Below are 19,755 nucleotides of genomic sequence, written 5' to 3'. Positions count from 1 at the left end.
CATTTGCCTGGAAGAGTATTGAGTATTGAAATTCAAATTGTCAAGGACAGCCTTGTAGGCTGGCAGCAGATTAAATGTTGTTTGTGAACTCAGGCACCTTGTTCTCCTTTTGGAGGGTAAATTGAGACCCAGCACCATTTATGACGAGATCAAGCCTGATAGTGCCACTTACAAGTAAACGCTGCATCTCTTACAGAATTCCAAATATTTAAATTCCCTATGTTCTCCTAAAGTCCAGGAGATAATAAACATTATAATTTTATTTGAAGGATGTGCTTCAAGCCAATAGAAAACCCATAATTAGACCTAAGGCCATATTATTCAATAAATGTTCAGTGAGAGCCTATTTGGCTCCAGACACAATGCTAGGACCCAGATGAAATGTGGCCTAGAGTAAGAAATGGCTTTGAGAAGGTTAGCACCTTTCCATGCATTTTCTCTAATGAAACAAATTGAATTGAATTGACAGAGACCACAAGCATAATCATATTCTCAGGAGTTGACAATTCTGCATTAGTCACCCTTTCATTCATTGTTTTGAACAAAATTATCTTTTACAATGTCAAGTTTAGAATAATCCTAAATCAAACAGTCCTCTCTTTTATTCAGTAAATCTCATGCCCTTTCTAGGCCTTTGAACTTGATTGCTCCACTTCTGTCTACCACTTAGGGGTTACTTAAATCTAAACACCAAAGGCCTTTCCTGTCACAAATACATCACCCAAACTCTAGCATTGGGAGTTCAGTATCTGTCATCTTTCCATCTTGTGACTCAAATCTGTTTAACGATACATGAGAAAGTTTGGCCCTGTGCTAAAACGACACTTCCTGACAAGGGAATAAATAAATTCTGGGGTTGGAAAGCTTTGTCAGCTCCTACACACTTGTTTTGCAACAGAGGCGAGATGAGCCTTGTCAGCAATTTGTCTGACCTAACCCACTCAGAGGTGAATATACGTCCTCAGCTTATCTACCAGAAGGGAACATTCATCCCAGGTGAGGGTATATTTACAAGCAGAAATTAAATCACCACATATCCCATAGGACCCGGGAAGGAAGGAATGGAAGTTCTGGGATAGTGGTGTTAGTGTGAAATGAAGAGCAGGTGATGAGGCACTCCATTAACAGTGAAGAGGTGATGGCAGGATGCTTGAAGTTGTCAGGACTGAAAGTAAGTCCTGCTCTGGAAGATTTCAGCAGCACTGAGAAGCTTAAAACCAGTTTCTTCTTTTCAGAGGAAGAGTTCCAATATTAACATCTGCTTAAAGTGATTTGAGGTTATATAAGCCACTGATTAAAGTAGGAAAAGAATGAACTGCAGTTCTGTACATAAACATTAAGGACTACTGCACAGACAATTGCTTAGATTGTGTAATTTATGTGCCAAGTTACAGATTATGCTGCTCCTGCATTCTGTTTTTATAAATATTTACACATATGTACATATATATTTACACAAACATATCTATTTATAGGTACATAGATGCATTCATATGTAGCAATTCATATATTTAAAATACATTATTTGCACCAATATCCCAGAATTCCAAAAACGGGATTTATAATTTAGTTAATTCTACATAAATAATTACACTTGAATTTCAAATGTTATGTCATTATTTTCATAGTAGAGGTGTTTTCATTTAATCAAGCACCCCAGTTCAGACTGCTATGAATCTATACAATGTAATGCAGTTAGAAATCAGGTAATTTCAGAGTTTTCCAAATATATTCAGGACTCCTCTCTGGTTCCCTTGCTGTTTGTGGAGTTCTGCCCTGTTTTGCTCTGTTTTGTTTTCATGGCTACCTTACTTATGCAGTTCATGAAGGCTTCCATATGCTTACTCTAAACTGACCTGAAGCTGAGCAACGGCAAAGAGGGAGGAGAAAGCATGTTTTTATATACTGTTAAGGATACAGACTGGAGAAACAATGGCATACAGATCAATTTGTGGCTCAGAAATCTGAAATCGTGTTTCTTTCTATTTGTCAAGCAGGCAGAGAATAGCGAGCTTTTCCGAATGCTTGGCACAATAAAAAAGGATCATGACCCCTATCAAGCAATACCTCATATTTCAACAAAGCTGCTCGGCTTTTGAAATGCTAGTGTTAACTGTATTTACTGGCATTGTCCAGTGATTGTCATCTTCTGGCCACGCCCTGAGTATGGACCTATGTGCTCCCAAGTGTAAAAATACTAAAATGTAGTCTCAAACCAGAAGGGACCTGGACTGTATTGTTCCCACGTATCCCCCAGGCTGATGTAATCAGCCTGGGTTTACTCACAGGCATGCCTACGTGTTCAAAGCTCCTCAGATTCTTCTAATGTGGCGTCAAGGTTGAGAACCATTGGGCTAGAGCAAAGCTTCCAAAACTGTAACACACATGTGAGCCCCCTAGATATCTTGTACTTGCAGATCCTGAATTAGTAGTTGATTTGGTCTTAAAAGTATTTCTGCAAAGTTCCTGGAGGATGCTGATGCAAGTACCGCACGTACATGTTGCATAGCCAGGGACCAGGAGATGAGGGAGCTGGAACCACAAACTCAGCCACACGCCGCCTTTAACACAATGACTACAATGCCCAATCTCCTTTTTAGCAATGTTATACAGAAACCTCAAATTTTCCTGTAGCAAATTTTTTCTTTGCTTTTTTTCCAATGGAGATTTATGATGCTTTGCCGAATTTGTCCACAAATGGTTATGTTATCTACATCCGTGTTCCTAGGATCCAATTGTCAACAAATATGCTGAATAACATTACATTACCTATACATTTGGAATATATTATAAGGCCCAATATGCTGAATATGTTATAAGGTAATAATATATGAAACCTGATTGACATATCACAGCAGGAACACAGTCCCTAGGGGCACTGTTGGGGAGTACACTCCCTGGATAATCATTCCATGAAACATCAAAACATATTGTCAATCAGGATGTGGTATTGTTTCCTTTTTTCTGAAATAGTTTCTAAAATACACAACTAGGGTATATTTCTTACAAAATTCTGAAGCATTTCAAATACTTTATGAATCAATATTGGGCATCATATTATTTAATCCAGAATTATGTCTTGTATTAATAGTTTCAAAGGCACAATCTTTCAAATACATCAAAGCATTTGCTTTGGTTTCATGTTGTGAGACTACTTGGCTTAATACAGGGAATAACAAATATGGTAGTTTGCCTTCATTCATTTCTTAAAATATTTTTTAACTAAGTTGTTTTTCTAAGAGCAAGACCAAGGCTCATGTTTGTTGTATTTTGGCAAGGCCGTTTTATTACTTGGTTATAACAAAATGTGTGCAGAAAAGTAGCAAAGTTTCATGCTATTTGTGAAGAATTCCTTCTTTGTTAGGGGTGTGTGCAAAGCCATCTGTTCTCTTTAGAGCAGTGGCGATGACTTGTGTAGGACAGTGAGTGCTTGTCAGAGCCTGGAAGATGGTCCTCTGCATAAATCATTATCCTGCCTTTATGTCTCACAAGCAGTGAACCCCTTTTAGGCTTCATTTTTGGCTGAGGCTGGCATACACTTGGGAAAGAGTATCTTAGTCAAGGAGAGTTGCTTATTAAATTACTCATCTCACTTTTACAGAACAGCTGCTAAACCAAACTGGCTAAAGTATCTTAGTAGTTATCCACAGCATATGTTTGAATACAGATGCTCTCTCTAAGCAATTCAAAGAGCCAAGGCTGTGGAGTTTGATAAATGTTCAGCTTTTAGATTCAAAGCAGAGGTTAAATGTATATGTCAAGATGCTTAGCTTGCCCTGCTACATTTACCTGAAGAATAAATGGTGTCAAACTTAGGCACTAAGCTATCTTTTAATCTTAGCATGTGAAAAAGAATTAATGAAAACACTCATCTATTGCTTTTAATAATGCATTGGCCCCATTTTATTTGATTAATATTTTCTAAAAAAAGAAAACCCCTTTAAAAACTATTCAAATCAAAGCAAATCATAGAATGATATGCTTATTCATGCAATAAGATGTACAAATGCATAAATTCCTAATATAATTTTCTGTGGGATTTACCTTATTGGGGCCAGAGAGTTCACTACAAGGACTCTATTAAAGACTGATGCATTGAATTATAACTATTGTGAGCATGGGTTTGAGATATGGCAGTTTGCCTTCCAAGACTTGAAATCAGATCACATGGGTCACTTAATATCCATCAAATTACAGCAACTGTTAGTCACAACTAATCTTGATGGTGTTTGGACTAGTGACCTAGAGATGAAGGGTTTTATAACTCATTACAAGTCCCTAATCAATCAAATGATTCTGATTTAAGTAAGCATTGTTTTTTGGTCAGTTCATATTTAATTCCTGAGTTGATTTTAGGTACCAAATGAAGGCTAAAGGAAACCTAGCTTTCCCTTTGAACAGTTTCTTCCTGCATAATTAGGTCAATTAAAGTCATTATTGTTTTAGCAAATTAAGGAAATATTGACAATTATGCTACTTACTTGAATTATATTTTCTGATGGCTCTTCATTAGGAATTCTATTTCCTAACATTTATTAAATAATAGGCATTTGATGGACTTTCCTTATTTTTAATAGTTACATGTATATAAGTATTCAAAGTTACAGCAATTCCCTAGGGAGATGTAAGTCCATGCAATCTTTAACATATTGTTTGATTAGCTAGATAAATTAATCACTTTTATCCACGTGTTTAATACCACGCTCACTGCTCAATCCACTAATCCATAATTAGTGGTACCATAAATTAGTACCACTACTAATTTAAACCAAATTCGGCATCTGACTTTTTTTTTCATATGCAGCTTCGGTTCATCCTCAATATTTTGTATCCAGAGGATAAGGAATAAAATAAAGCCCAGGGAAAGTTAAAAATAATCCATGACTACATTATTCTTCAAAGGAATTCTTAAGCCATTCTTTGAAACATTGTGAGAAATCCCTTTGTGGAGAGTTGGATTCATCCTATGAGCAGGGTACTGAGATAATCAAATGTGTGGGAATGTGACCCTAATATTAGCAAAAAAGATCAAAGAAGAAAATCAGAGTGACAATGGTCCACATTTCTGTTAAAATATTAACAAGAAGATCACTTTCAAAAACAGCATTATGATTCAAATTGTTACAAAGCAGGCAACAACAGGTGAAGTATAAAAAAGCATAAAGATTTATGGAAAGTTTTTTAAAAATTAATCTCTGTAATTTGGAAAATGTCAGCTAAAAACATGAGGTGTCCAAAAGACTGCTTCACTTCTCTCATTTGTTCGGGCTTCCTCTATTCTTTTTTTGAAGACTAGAGAAATGTCCTTGCAGGCTTTTGACAGTGTTTTGATAATGTTTGTTTAGCCTGTTCTCTGAATTAATTTTTGTTCTTACTCTTCTCTCAATTCCTAAGAGCTTTACAGTCTATCATTTGATGTCTGTAGCTTTATTTTTATAGTTACATATTTTTCCCTTAAATTACTTACCTATTATTTTAAAACAATTAAAAAAAATTAAAATACAAAATAAAAATATTTCTCTTGTGTTCTGTGCAATTTATCTTTCTTAATAATTTTAGTTCTTAAATCCCTGAACTATATTCATCACTTCTGTTTCTATGACAGTTACATGGCTGAAAAGATAACTTTCTAAATTTGCTGCATAGTATTTCAATCTACAGATGAACCATTGTTTCAAGGTACCATTTTTTTGTTGTTGGAGGATTTCCCCCCCTTTTTTTTTCAGTTTTTGCATTTATAAAATGGTAGAAATATGAACTGTCTGAATCTTCATATACTTTTCCAAATATTACCTATAAAATTTATTTTAAATTAGTTTATTCTTTCACCACTTCATTAAATCTGCCATTGCAAAGATTATAAGAGAATTATTTCAGACAAATTAAGCATCATTTCTTGAAAACCCAATTTAACTGGTTTTTCTGAGGAAATGATTCCACTCACTTAATTTGCCTTTTTGAATGTCCCTATTCTTTTGGCTCCTATGAGAATACTCAGTAGTTAATATTTGCTCTAAGTAAATATGAATAGTTCATTTAAGCACATGTATATACAACCACATATTTCTTTTCATCTCTTAAACTCTGAGGTTGCTTTCTGTTTTAAAAGAAAGCAAAGAATATTACTGTGATAAAATACTGTCTCAAAATTTTGTCACTCTCAAACTACTTCTTTCCTGCTGTAACTCTGGGAGGAAAAATCCTGGGGTGGAAAAAACCTTTGAAACAGGAATTAGTCAAAGGGAGAGATAAAGTTTAAGGTACTCATTTATTTCTTACAAGCAATCGTCCTGTCTCTCTCTTGACCAGGCTGTAGCAGAAGAGAGCTCCATCCAACCTGTCCAGTCCAGATAAACCATCCCATTGATATGTAGATGGACCACCTCTGTCCACCCCTTGAAACACCTTTTGATATGCAGATGCACTAAAGCCAGGCGAGAGATTCTGGAAATATTGCAATTTTACCCACAACTACTAATTTTCCTCTCATTCTCCACATTTCAGTATCTCTAGAATCAAGTATCTCTTGTATAGTCTTAGGAATGTCTACTCACTATTATCCAATGATATCTGCTTTATTCTTTATCTTCTGTTTTGTTCATTTAATTTTTCCTAAAACATAGGCAGAAATGTATACATATCATAAACATATAGCTTGATGAATTTTCACAGAGAACACACCTGTGCAGTGTAACTCTGGGGGGGAAATTCTGGGGCAAAATACCTCTAGAACTGAAATCAGTCAAAGGGAGAAAGAAAGTTAAGAAACTCATTAATTTCTTACAAGCAGTCATCCTGTCTCTCTGTTGACCACGTTGCAGCAGGACAGAGCTCCATGCAACATCTCCAGTCCAGATAAACCCTTGCATGCCCTTGTAATTACCTATTGATATGTAGATGAACTAATTCTCTCCATCCCTTGAGACACCCCCCCTTTAGTGCAGATGCCCTAAAGCTAGACAAGAGATTCTGGAAATGTTACAATTTTACCCACAGCCCACTTCTCCAGAAACCTCACCTTACAATCTACACCTTCCCCATCTTCTGCAACAGCCCCTGTGTAAGAAAACTGGAGCATTGTAATCAGGCTAATAACATAAAATTTAAAAAGCAATAAAATCATGATAATTCTCAAGATGGAGGCTTCAGCTGGGTTCAAAGTCCTAGGCAGATTAAGTCCATAGCTCATCCATTCCACAGGCAGTTAGTGGCTGAACAGGTAGGAAGTACAGAGCAATCATCACATGGCAGCTGCAGCCAGGGAGCACATCCAGGACACAGGGACTGTTAAAGAAAACAAACTTAAGGGTGATAAGATACATGCTTTAATGCATAAGCAAATCTTGTCCATCAGGTAGCATACATGCAAGAGAGTGGTCCTGTGATAGGACAGTGGCAGGAATGGGATCTCATCCTGGTCTAGTATACCAGACCTTCACCCCCTTCCCTCTGGGATTTACAGACAGGTCAATATATAGTGCTACAGGAGAAACATGTACTGGCCATAAAGATAAAAACAAACTTCCCTGTAAGATGCTCTTACCTCCCAGATGTTTTGGGTACACTACCGTGATCTTTGGGGGTCACTCTGCTGTTACTCCAGGACTACACAGGAGGCCTGGATTCAGGCCTTTTCCTCAAGGTGCCAGAAGAGCCAGACAAAGACAATCCCTGTGTTGAAATGTCCAGGGCCACATCCACTCAACAGTGTCTCCAGGGTTTTACACAATTGTGTTTGGCAACAGGATGTTGCTCTGCTGGCTATACCCTGGCTTGAGTAACTCCTCTTTAGTTTGCACATACAGTTGTATAGGAGAGGTAGCAATGTGTGTTAGCACATCCACAGGGCTCAAAGCTCCTTTTTTGGGGCTTCTCATTCAAATTCTGTAATACTGTCCATAAGTGAACTGACTAGCCCTGCAGAGTATTGGTGTCTGATTTCAGATCAGATTCCAACAAGCCATTTTTACCTCTCTATCATTCCTGCCCCAGTGGGGTTTTATGGTACATGAAACTTCCATGTTATTCCTAATAGTTGCATCCATTCTTATAACACATGTCCAGTGAAGTGGGTGCCTTGATCTTTCTCACCTGTAGCCAGACATAGGCTGCAAAGAGATGCTCTAGGCCCCTCTTGGTGGTTTGCTGATCTGCATGACATGCAGGAAAAGCAACCAACAGACCAGTAGCTGTGTCCACACAAGTCATGGCATACTGATATCCTTCTGATATGGGCAGAGGCCCAAAATAACCTATCTGCCAACTCACAAGGTGTATTGGTCCCTTTACTATTGTCCCATGTTGCTGCAGGGCTAGAAGTAAGTCCCTCTTTGAGCACACAAGGCACTCCCTCTAGGCTTTGCTGACTTCCCCAAAGGTAAATGGCAAGCCCCACTGACAGGCTACAGCCCACACTGTCTTTTCCCCAGTGTACCACAAATGCTGATGTAACCATTGGGCTACATCAGAGGCAGGCTTTCCTTCTAGCCAACACACCTGATCCAGTGTATCTGCTTCATCATTCCCTGGGGATGCCACAGGCAAATGACCAGTCATATGATATATGATAACAGTATTGGTCTGACCAGTGTCCCATAGGTCTTGCCACAGCTCTTGCCCCAAAGAGGCCAGTGACCAACCAACCACTCACCTGGCATGGTACCATGTCAGTAGCCACAAGGTCAAGCTCCGATAGATGGCCCAGCTGTCAGTGCAGACAACTAAAGGGGAGGGCTCCTGGGTGATCATAAGCCATACAGCCCACAACTCAGCCCATTGGTTGCTCTTCCCCTCTCCATCTTCCATCCATATTGTCTCAGCCTTAGGATGGAAAGCCACAGCCCTCCACTTTTGGGGCTGCCCATGACTGGAGCCATCTGTATACCAAGCATCTTCAGGTATAGCGGCTTTTCCCTCCTGATAAGGACTCTTGGCTACCAATGTTTCAAAAGCAAGTGCTTCCTGCTTTCCACTGGTATGTGTCACTGACCCAAGTAAGTATTGGAATTTTCCACATAAAGGGCTAGTAGAGAGGGTGCTACACTGCTATAAATATGCATCCCTTATGGCTAGTGTAGGTGTCTGTGCCATGCCACCCTGTGGCCTTTGGATCCAGTCTTGTACCCACCCCGTGATGGAATAGGTGGTTATCACCTTGGTCGGAACTGTTCTGGTGATGGGCTCCATATCAAGCAAGGTATAGTAAACAGCAGCCAGTTGCTTCTCTATCAATGTATACCAGACCTCTGGTCCTTCCCATAGTTGTGACCAGAATCCAATGGGTTTGTGTGTCCATTCAAGCCCATGCCAAAGACCCCATTCATAACCATCCTCGGTCACATGAACATCTAGCTCACAGGGCTTTAATGAGTCCTCTATACTCAAGGTGTGCATGGTTTTGACTGCCCACTTAGCAGCAGTAAAAGCAGTTGCACATGTCTCATCCCAGTCCCACATGATTTTTCGTACCAACTGGTAAAAGGGCTTCAGAATTTTACAAGTATGGGAAAAGCACTCTCCAGTGGTCCCAAAGACTCAAAAACTTTTGTAAAACTGCCACAGTGGTAGGGGTAGGGAAAGCCTGGGCCTTGTCTATGACTGCTTCAGGAATAACTTTAGTTTAACCCAACCAGGCAATCCCCAAGAATTTTACAGACAAACCAGGTCCCTGAACCTTGGTGTTGTTCACAGCCCATCCCTTCTCCTGTAGATGTTGTAGCAGCCTAGGAACTGCCCCTTCTAAATATGCAAGAGAATTAGACGTGAGCATAATATTATCAATATAGTGATAGAGCCGCAGTATTTGTGGTTTCTTCCATGTGGCCAAGTCCTGGGCTACAAGTCCATGACAAATGGTTGGGACTGTGGAGGTACCTCTGCGGAAGGACAGTGAATGTCCACTGCTGGCCTTCCCATGTGAAGGCAAACTGTTCCTGACTTTCCTGTGCTATGTCAATAGACAAGAAGGCATTAGCAAGGTCCACAACATAATGATATGTCCCCAGTTCATGACTTTGTGTGTCCATAAGGGCTGCTATTGAGGGGAGAGTAGCATGCAAAGGGGGTGTGACTTTATTCAATTTCCTGTAGTCCACAGTCATGTGCCAGGAGCCATCTGGCTTTTTCACTGGCCACACTGGGGAATTAAAAGGACTATGAGTGGGCTTTATGATGCCCAACTTCTCCAACTCCTAAAGAGTTTATACAATTTCCTTCTGCACCCCCAGGCAATTTATACTGCTTAGTATTTGTCACTCACTGAGATACAGGCAGAGCTACAGGTGAGTGCTTAGTATGTCTCCTCAGAACTGCCTTTACCACAGGTACCCTTAGTCTGAACTCACCTGCAGTGGTCTGTAACCACAGGCCATCCCTAAAATATATTCAGGGATGGGAGAAGTGTACACAGTATACTCCTTTGGGGGTAAACACCCTATCCCCAATGGGATTTGGCCTTTTTTCACTCTAATTGCCTTACCCCCATAGCCATCTGTCACAGCAGGGGTCCCAGGAAAACAAACAGGGTTGTCATGACTTAAAGAACATTCAGCTCCTGTGTCCACCAGAGCCAGGACACATTGTATATTCACAGGGGACTAACAATGGCTAATTCTACATGTGGCCTCCAATCCCCACTCTGCCCCACTAGGTGGGGGCCTTGACCCTCCCTTCCGTCGAACCATGATGGCCAATCATCCTTCTGTGGGGGTTAAGGCCCAGGTGGAGCCTGAGTACTGTCCCCCAGGAAGTCTTGCAGTACACAGGTTAGACATGAGATTTTGCCTCTGGCTTCCGTGTCCTGGACCTCAGCTGCTGGAACTGCTGCTCTGGCTTCAATTGGTGCCACAGTTCTAACAAGATCTTATTGGGCTGCCCATCAAGTTTTCTTTTACTACCCCAGCTTTTATCAAATCAACCCACACTGGGGCCTCAAGACCTTCACAGGGCCCTTTGCACCTCTCCTTTCAGTCATAGCCCATACTTTCTTCCAGGCTCTTATTGTTTCAACCTCCCCCTGATCTGCTAAAGTATGAGTAGCCTCACTTATGGGTTGCCCTATATGGGTGGGAGGTAAGAATAGTCACTACAGACCCAAAGAGAGATGGGGGAGCTGTATGGAGCACCAGATTTCTCATTCCTATGGTGAACAACTCCTCACTGGAGCCCTGGGCATCCATAATATAGATGATATTTTTTTATGCCCAATTTCCACAACACCTGTTAGAGCTCTGCATGTTTTCCAGCTAGTGGGTAAGTATGGTAAATCACCCTGATTAGGCCAAAATGCCGTGATAGCAGCTGTCAACCAATCCAGAAGCACCTGATTCCCTGAGGTGTGATGGGCACTTTGCAACCACTGCCAGAGGGAAGGGTGTGTCATCAGGGAAGCCAGTCTACTAATTTCAGAACTGGACATAACAATGTTTTCCACCCCCATATGCCAGAGACACAAAAGCCATGTAGGCAGAGGTTCTGATGGCTTCTGCTGATACCAGATGCTCATGTCCACCAGCTCATTATAGGTGTAGGGGTGTAGCATGGAGTGCTCCACATCCTGGGGCGGGGTGGCTCCTCCCCCTCAGGAACCCTCAGTTGTTGTGTTTTTCTTTCTTAATTACAACAGGGTGGGCCTTTAATACAGCAAAGTCTGGTGCTTCGAATGGTGGCCTCGGCAATAGATCTGCCCTTGGCCCCACCCACTTATCTTCTCCTGACACCTCCTCCACCATCTCTGGCGCTGAAGGCACAACTCTTTCCTCTCCCTTCCCTACAACCTTCTGCAAAGCGGACTTTCCTGCTACCTCCCTCTTCACTGCTGCTAAGGAATTTTCCAGGAGCCTGACCTGACCTCTCAATAACTGTGTCTCTTCCTTAAGGTCATCCCATAGGTCATCACCCAGCTACTCAAAGAGATGCTGAAGTGTATCTCTCTCCTGCCAAAGTCTCTCTCTCTTCTTGATAACCCTATCTCTCTTTTGATAACTCTCTCTCTTCCCTCAATAACACTTTCCACTATCTCAACGAAAAGAGATCCTACAATGCCAGCTGGTACATGGCCACTCAGGGCTTCTAAGCAGTCTTCCATCTGATGGAGGACTAATTCTGCAGCTTCCCATGTGTCCACTCTTTCCCAATTCTAGGAGGTGCTTTAGCCTAAGCCAATTCCCCACTAGGGGCTCCTCAACTGGAAATCCCACATATAGGAAGTTCCAGAGTAAAGCTGCCACCTCCACCTCTGCAGCCATTGGGGCCTCCCCATCATCCCTAAAGGCAGCCTACCCAGGGGTTGCACCCATTTAGACAGATTTCAGGTTCAGAGGTCCTGCTGACTACTGCAGGTATAACTCTGGGAGGAAAATCTCAGGGCAAAATACTTCTAAAACTGAAATTAATCAAAGGGAAAAATAAAGTTAAGAAACCAGTTTATTTCTTACAAGCATTTGTGCAGTCTCTCTCTTGACCAGTCTGTAGCAGAAGAGAGCTCCACCTCAACCTCTCCAGTCCAGATCAACACTTGCATGCCTTTTTAATTACCTATTGGTATGTGTCCATTTCTCTCCACCCCTTGAGACACCTATTGATATGCAGATGAGAGCTAGGTGAGAGATTCTGGAAATATTACAATTTTACCCACAAATGGGCAGAATGTAAATTTGTCCCCAAGATTCTAACCTCTAATGAGCATGCCTTGTATCATTCCTTGCCCTTGAGTATGAACAAGACTTGTGAATTTGATGGAATTCACTCATGTGATTAGGTTACCTTAGTTGATGTGATTAAGGTCCAAAATCAATTGATTCTGAGTTAATCCAAAAGGAGACTATGTTGGTGAGCTAATCTAATCAAGTGAGCCTTGAAAGAAGGTCCAGGTCTGCCTTGAAGGGAAGGATTTAAAGTCAGACATAAACAATCAAATAGCCATATTGTTACAAGGCCTGCGGCCAGCCTCCAGGACAGTCAAGAAAGCAGAGACTCAGTATTACATCTCCAAGGAACTGAATGCCACCCACATCCACCTTACCTGTGAATAGGACCCTGAGCTTTGGAAAGTAACACAGGCCCACCAACATCTTGTAAGACCCTGTGTATGGACCCTGCTAAGCCATGCTGGGCCCCTGATCCACAGAAACTGTGTGATAACACATGTCTCTTGTTTTAAACCAAAAAATTTGTGGGAATTTATTGCATAAAACTTATTGCACAGAAAACAAATACAAAACCCATATGACAAATATTCTCATCAAGCAACACAATAGCTCCAAAATTACAGGAGTTCCATTCCAGTGACTATACCCTGAAACAATGTGATAATGATCATGATTAACACAATGGAAGGAATTCTGCCTATCTTTGAACTGTATATGATCATAGTCATTCACTATATACTTTTTATGTTAAACTTCTTTCACTCAGCATGGTACTGATGGAATGCATTCATTTTCCAAGTAACAGTGGTTTATTCATTCTCAATGTTTTGTGGTATTTCATTTTATGAATACATCACAATTTATCAGTTTGATTGAGGGGAACTTCAGTAGTTTCCAGTTTGGGGTTTTTAGGCATCACATTCTTTCACATGGCTTTCTGTGAACATTTGTGTGCATTTCTGGTGTATATGTAAGAGTAAATAGTCTGGGTCATAGAGTTTGCACATTTTTTAGCTTTAGTAGATTATGCCAAACAATTTTCCAAAAGGTAATACCAATTTATATCCATTAAACATTTTTCTCATTGAATTATAGTTCCTTATACATTTTAATATGCATATTGTATTGAATATATGTATTATGAGTACATTCTCTCAGTAGCTTTCACTTCACTCTTTTAAAGTTGACTTTTGATAAGTAGAAGTTATTAATTTTACTGTAGGTCCCTTAACCTTTTCTCTTCAAATTCAGCCCTTTTTGTGTCCTATTTAACTATCCTTTTCCTACTGAAGGTCAGAAAGATATTCTCATACAGTCATTCTCAATTTTTTGTATTTACATTTAGATCTAAAATTCACCAAATATTTTTTGGACTCAGGAGGAGTTAGTGTGGTAGGAAGTAGAGTTCAGGAAAATTTTTATTTTCTGTATGAATATACAATATATAATTTTCCATTTATTGAGAGAGAATATCTAGCTCAGTCTGCCACAGTGTCAGCAGTGCGGGGTCAGTGTAAAGGAGGGCAGAGAGCATCGAGAGTCACACTTAACCTGAATGCCCGGAGCAAGAGCCACCCAGTCTTTGTATAAACTACCCGAGGCTAAGTTAAGGAATGCCCCGGCCCTCAATTAGATAACTAAAAGCGGGCTAAACCTGGGGACGTAATCCGTGATAAATCACGTAGACAGGCTTGTGTAAGCAAAAGATAACATCTGGAGTGGTCAGGCAACTGACACGCTCCCTAAAAGGTTACAATGTTTTCCATTGGTTACAATATAGAATGTGTTTTAAAACTATTGGTTGTAGAAATGCGCGGGCTTCGGTGCAACGGCTGTAAAAATCCTATATAATCCCTACCTAAAGTTGCTTGGGGGTCGGCAGCTCGGACTCGACCTGCGTGTCAGGGGAGGTGCTGTCAGCCCCAGCTAGCTGGCTGAATAAAGACTTTGCTTGGATTTACATCTCCGTGCCCGTGTGGTTTGTTCTCTGGAGAAGCCCCGGAGTCCTGGACCCTAACAGCCAGATGGCCTTTTAGTGGTATGATTCTGCATAGTGTTCTTGGTATAGCCTAGTCCATTTGTCTACATCTGCATCTACTACTATGCTGTTCTTATTCACCATAATTTTATAATAAGTAATTTCTTATTTACTTCTCCTTCAGTATTATCTTGTCTCTTCTTGGCCTTGACAGATTCATGTAAACAAAAACACAAACAATGCAAAATCTGCTGGAATATTTATTGGACTATCACTGAATCTATTTACTAATATGGCAAAAGGACATGTTAACATTACTGAGCTTCACAATCCTTCCTTTTTTTTTTTTTACTTTAAAGACAAATTTTAGAGCAGTGTTATGTTTACAGCAAAATTAAGAGGAAAATAGAGATTTCCCGTTTACCCTCTGCTCCCACATATGCATAGCCTTCCCCATTATCAATAGCTCCCACCAGACTGGCACTTTTATTACAATTGAGCCTGTGTTGACAAATCATCACCATTCAAAGTCCATAGATTATTTTGTGGTTCACTCTTGATGCTGTCTACTCTATAAGTTGGCTAAATGTACAATGACATGTATCCATTATCATATCATACAGAAAAATTTCACTGAAATAAAAATCCTCTGTGTTACACCTATTCATATCTGACCATATCTCCATTTTTTAATACTTTAATTTAATTTTACTTTACACTATTTTGTAGCTTTTATTATATATGCCCTATACATCTTTCATTATTTCTAGACATTTGATGTTTTGGATGCTGTAGTAACTGGAAATCATATTTTTTAATTACATATTTTTTTTTTGCCAGAAGATAGGAATACAATTAATTGTTAGTTGGTGTAAGTTTCCCCATATCTGGTCACCTTGGTAAACTCTTATTAATTCTAAATGTTTGTCTATAAATTCTAAATTTTCTATGAACAAAGTTGTGTGCACTGCCATTAATTGCTGTTTATTATTCCATTCTAATTGTTTGATTTTTATTTCTTTTTCATGTTTTCTGGTATGAGCACTAGTAAAGTCTTGAACAGATAGAAGGATTTTTCCTTCATGCCTAATTTCCAAGAAATACTTGTAATAATTTTTCATTAATTATGTATTATTTTTCTCTAAATTTGTGGGCATGGGTTTTTTTTTAACAAATTAAGGAAGGTTCTTTCTAATTCCAGTTTGCTGGTTATTTGTATTATGAATGTGTGGTGAATTTTGTCATAAATTTTTCTGTACCTATTGAGATGGTATGATGATATTTTTCTACCATTTTGTTAGTAAGAAGGATTAGAGTTTTAAATATGAATCCATTTTTCATAACTGAAATACCACTTGGTCTTTACATTATCCTGTTTATATATAGATACACAGGGTCTTTTTTGTTGTATATCTTTTCTAGCCTTTTACTTATGTTTGTGTTCTTAACTTAATGTGCAGCTCTTATAAGCAATTTATGGTTTTATTTATTTTTGGTCAAGGCTGACAATCTTGAAACTTTATTCTGAGTATTTAGTTCATATTTAGATAATTAAATTATGATATATTTGCCATTTATGTCTTCCTTTTTAATGCATTTTTTCGATTTTACTCACCTCTTTGTATTTTTCAACTTTTTGCACTAACAAATTAATTTTGTTTTTTTCTTTACAAACTGGCTATAAAGCATTTAGTTTTTTATTGGTGAAACTAGAGATTACACATGTTCTTGATTTATTATTGTTTGTACACGATGATTTACTTCTGAAAATTAACCTATAACTTAATTATGATAATTCCTATTTGCTTTTAATAAAATTTTGTTTCTAGAATTTATTTTCACTTCACAAGTGCTTTAACTTAAGATTGAATGATTGCTGTCCAAAGTCAATGATCACCAGGGACCAGTGATCAAGCTTCCTTCTTAACCTACTTTCAGAAGCTCAGAAGAGAAATAATTGTTTACTAGAAAATGACAGTCAAACAAAAGATAAGAGAAGAAAGGCCAAGAGGGACAAACAAGATCCAAGAAATGCATTTATTTTGAAATTAAGGCATACCTAATGTCCAGTTAGCTTTGAAGTTTAAAGTCAAATAAACTATAAAATTTATAGTCTAAAAAGAGACTATCCAGCAAAATAAATCAGAAATTTTATTCTTATCTTTATTCTCTTATTCTTGGTTAATTCAGAGCTCCTCAAAGTAGTTTCAAGTTACCCCTTATTCAAGTTACCCCTCTCACCAATCAAGGGTTGGACACTGCTTGCTTAATGATGTCTTTCTCATTTCTACTGATTTAGCCAATAGTATTTCTAACAGTAACCATTTTTGTATTCCTGTAAAAATATCTAATTCATATGTAGTATCTACTTTAATCAAATATTACAAACTTGTAAGTGCATGTGCCTTATTGATAAGCAATGTAACTTGTTGATTTTAAATTATTTGAGTGACTATCTTGAAAGATGGAAATACGAAAATTTTGCAATACATCAAAGGAGATGATCCCCCTAATAGTTGTGATTTTCTATAGTTTAGTATTGCAAAACTGACTCCTTATATTTTGAAGTTTGACCTACCTCACATTTAAAAAAATCTAAATGGTTCCTTTTAAAATAAAAATTTGGTTGGAGATCAAAAACTGGTTACTAATAGATTTAGGATCTCACACAATCAGCTGCACTAAGATTTCAAGCTGACTTTCTAACAAACTGGGGAGAAAATACTCAATATTCTAAATGCTACCTTAGCTTAAAGCTTGAGAATATTTGGATTTGTATCAGGTACTAATTTTATCTTTTAACCTAGGTACCTAACTGTGCCAATTATCTCTCTAGTTATTAGGAATCTATAGAAAAATTGGATAAAACATTCATACAACATAATATTTCTATAAACTTTTTTTTCAAATAGAATTTGTGTGCATTTTGAATCTTTAGTAAGTTAAGGTGAAATTTTAACAGAATATCTGTAATTGGCATGTAGAGCAAATTAAAGCCATTTTTCTTATCCTATTATAAATTAAAAATGGCTTCCCATGGTGAAATGATAAACAACATCTTATAGCAACAGAACTGAAGATTGCACTGACTGTGAAAGACATTTCAATTTGCTTTTACATGACAGTTATGCAACTATTATATTTAATTTGAAAAGACCATAAAGCCTATAAAGATGATAAAAGTTTTGCCAGCACATTTATATATAAATCCTCAGTTTCTCCCGACTTTAATAAATTATTGTTTGAAAAATTCTATTTCTCTCTTTAAGAATTGCTTCAAGTTTTTCATAACCCTTGTAAAATAAAAGTATTAAGAGTTATTAGCTAAAATGGCAGTTAAAATTCATAGCACATCACTGACATGATCAAATATATTTCATGAGACCAAAAACTTACCCTGATTATTAAAATAAAAGTAACTAGGATAATATTCTCTACAAAGATAGTATTTGTTTCTTATTTATTCTCATGTAAAAGGCATTTGGTTAGCCTATATATTAGCAAGGGAAATTATTCTCAAGAAAATTCTTTAGACTTATACTAATTTTTACTCTAGGCCCCAATTCACTAATTGTACTAATTTTGACCTAGATCAATTATTCTTATTTGCTCTAAATGTCATTCAATTTGGGGGAAGAAATCTAGATCCTCTCTAGAAAAAGTGAAATGTTGGAAAATAACAGTATCTCATGCTCCAGGTCTAATTTCTTCAGTTTCATTGAGTCTCTGATTGTATTTTGAGGTTAGATTTGCATGCAACTCCGGATAAATTTGTCTTCTTCATGATCTATGGGATTATTTATTTTTTGTAATTTTGGACACAAATGAAAAATACCATTGCCTAAACTTTTACAAACAATAAAAATGTGAGCTAACATCTTTTGACACAAAGAGTATCCCTTTACTTATGCCTTCAGAGATATTTGAAATTATCACAGGGAAGCTGTGTGTTTCATAACAGATGAAAAGGTAATATGTTCCCCTGTAAATTTGTAAATGTTTACAACAAAATTATGTTGTCCTTCTGTTTTATAATGCAAAGCTGTCCAAAAGCTACATATGAATTTTCTGTCTTCCTCTCTTTATTCCAATTAATATAGAGACAAGAAAAAAGGTGCAGTGTGTTATTATTGGGGATGTTATACTTACTACTTTTTAAAGGGCTATTAAGATTCCAGAATTATTGTAGCATTTGCTTAATCACAATGCCTTGGTTTTTTCGTTTCTTTATTATTGTCTTGGTTATTCAAGGGAGTAATCAAGGAAGGATGGGTATTGGTCTGTTTATTGCATAACATATTTCACAATTAGGATGTTTTATGATCTTGATTTAGAGAAATACAATATGTGTAATCATGATTTGAGAATGACAAATTAAGTTGCTGCCTTTATTTTGAACTGATGTAGAAGTTCAGGGTATAACTGGGGCACTGGGCCTTCTATTCACCAACATAGGGTTATCATTTACATCCCTTCAAAGATGGCCTAGTTAAAAGAAAAAAAATCAGTTTAGTTGGAATGTCTGATAACACTTCTGCAGAGACCCTCTCACATATGTGTGTTATTGTTACATCCCTGAATTTACTTTCCAGATTATTAAAATTCATTCAACTCTTCTCTGTCTTTCCTAGCCACATCCCCTTCTGCTCCAACTTTTTCAGTGTTACCTGTGTTTGTTCTTGTTTTCCAGGAAGGTATTAAATTCTGCATTTAATGTATGTGGACTCTGGAAGACATTGTTTGAATCTTGGGTCTCTAGTCGATCAGTCATTTCAGGACTGTAATGAAATGGTATGAAATATGGTAACAGAGAATTTTTTTAAATTTTAGACAATTACTTGTAGTAAAGTTTTGACATTCAGAGACTTGGCTTCTGGATTGTTCTGGAATGACTGGCAGATTTTTCAGTTAATTGCAGGAGATAGCAATTTAAATTTCTTAGCTGCAAGATATTCTTTAGCCGTTTAGAAAAGTGCTTTTAAATTAAAGATCAGATTGTTGGTAAGATACAATTTTGCCAATTTTTAAAAAGATGGGAACAGTGATACCAGAAGAATACAGAGGATTCAGTTGCCTTTATTCTATCTTGGTAGTGTGTACAGAGTTGCATGAAGAACTAGATGGGCAAGG

The sequence above is a fragment of the Manis pentadactyla genome, chromosome 1 (assembly GCF_030020395.1).
Source record: "Manis pentadactyla isolate mManPen7 chromosome 1, mManPen7.hap1, whole genome shotgun sequence".
Taxonomy (NCBI): Eukaryota; Metazoa; Chordata; class Mammalia; order Pholidota; family Manidae; genus Manis; species Manis pentadactyla.
The sequence above is the reverse complement of the archived record's forward strand: the minus strand, read 5'-3'. Positions refer to the sequence as shown.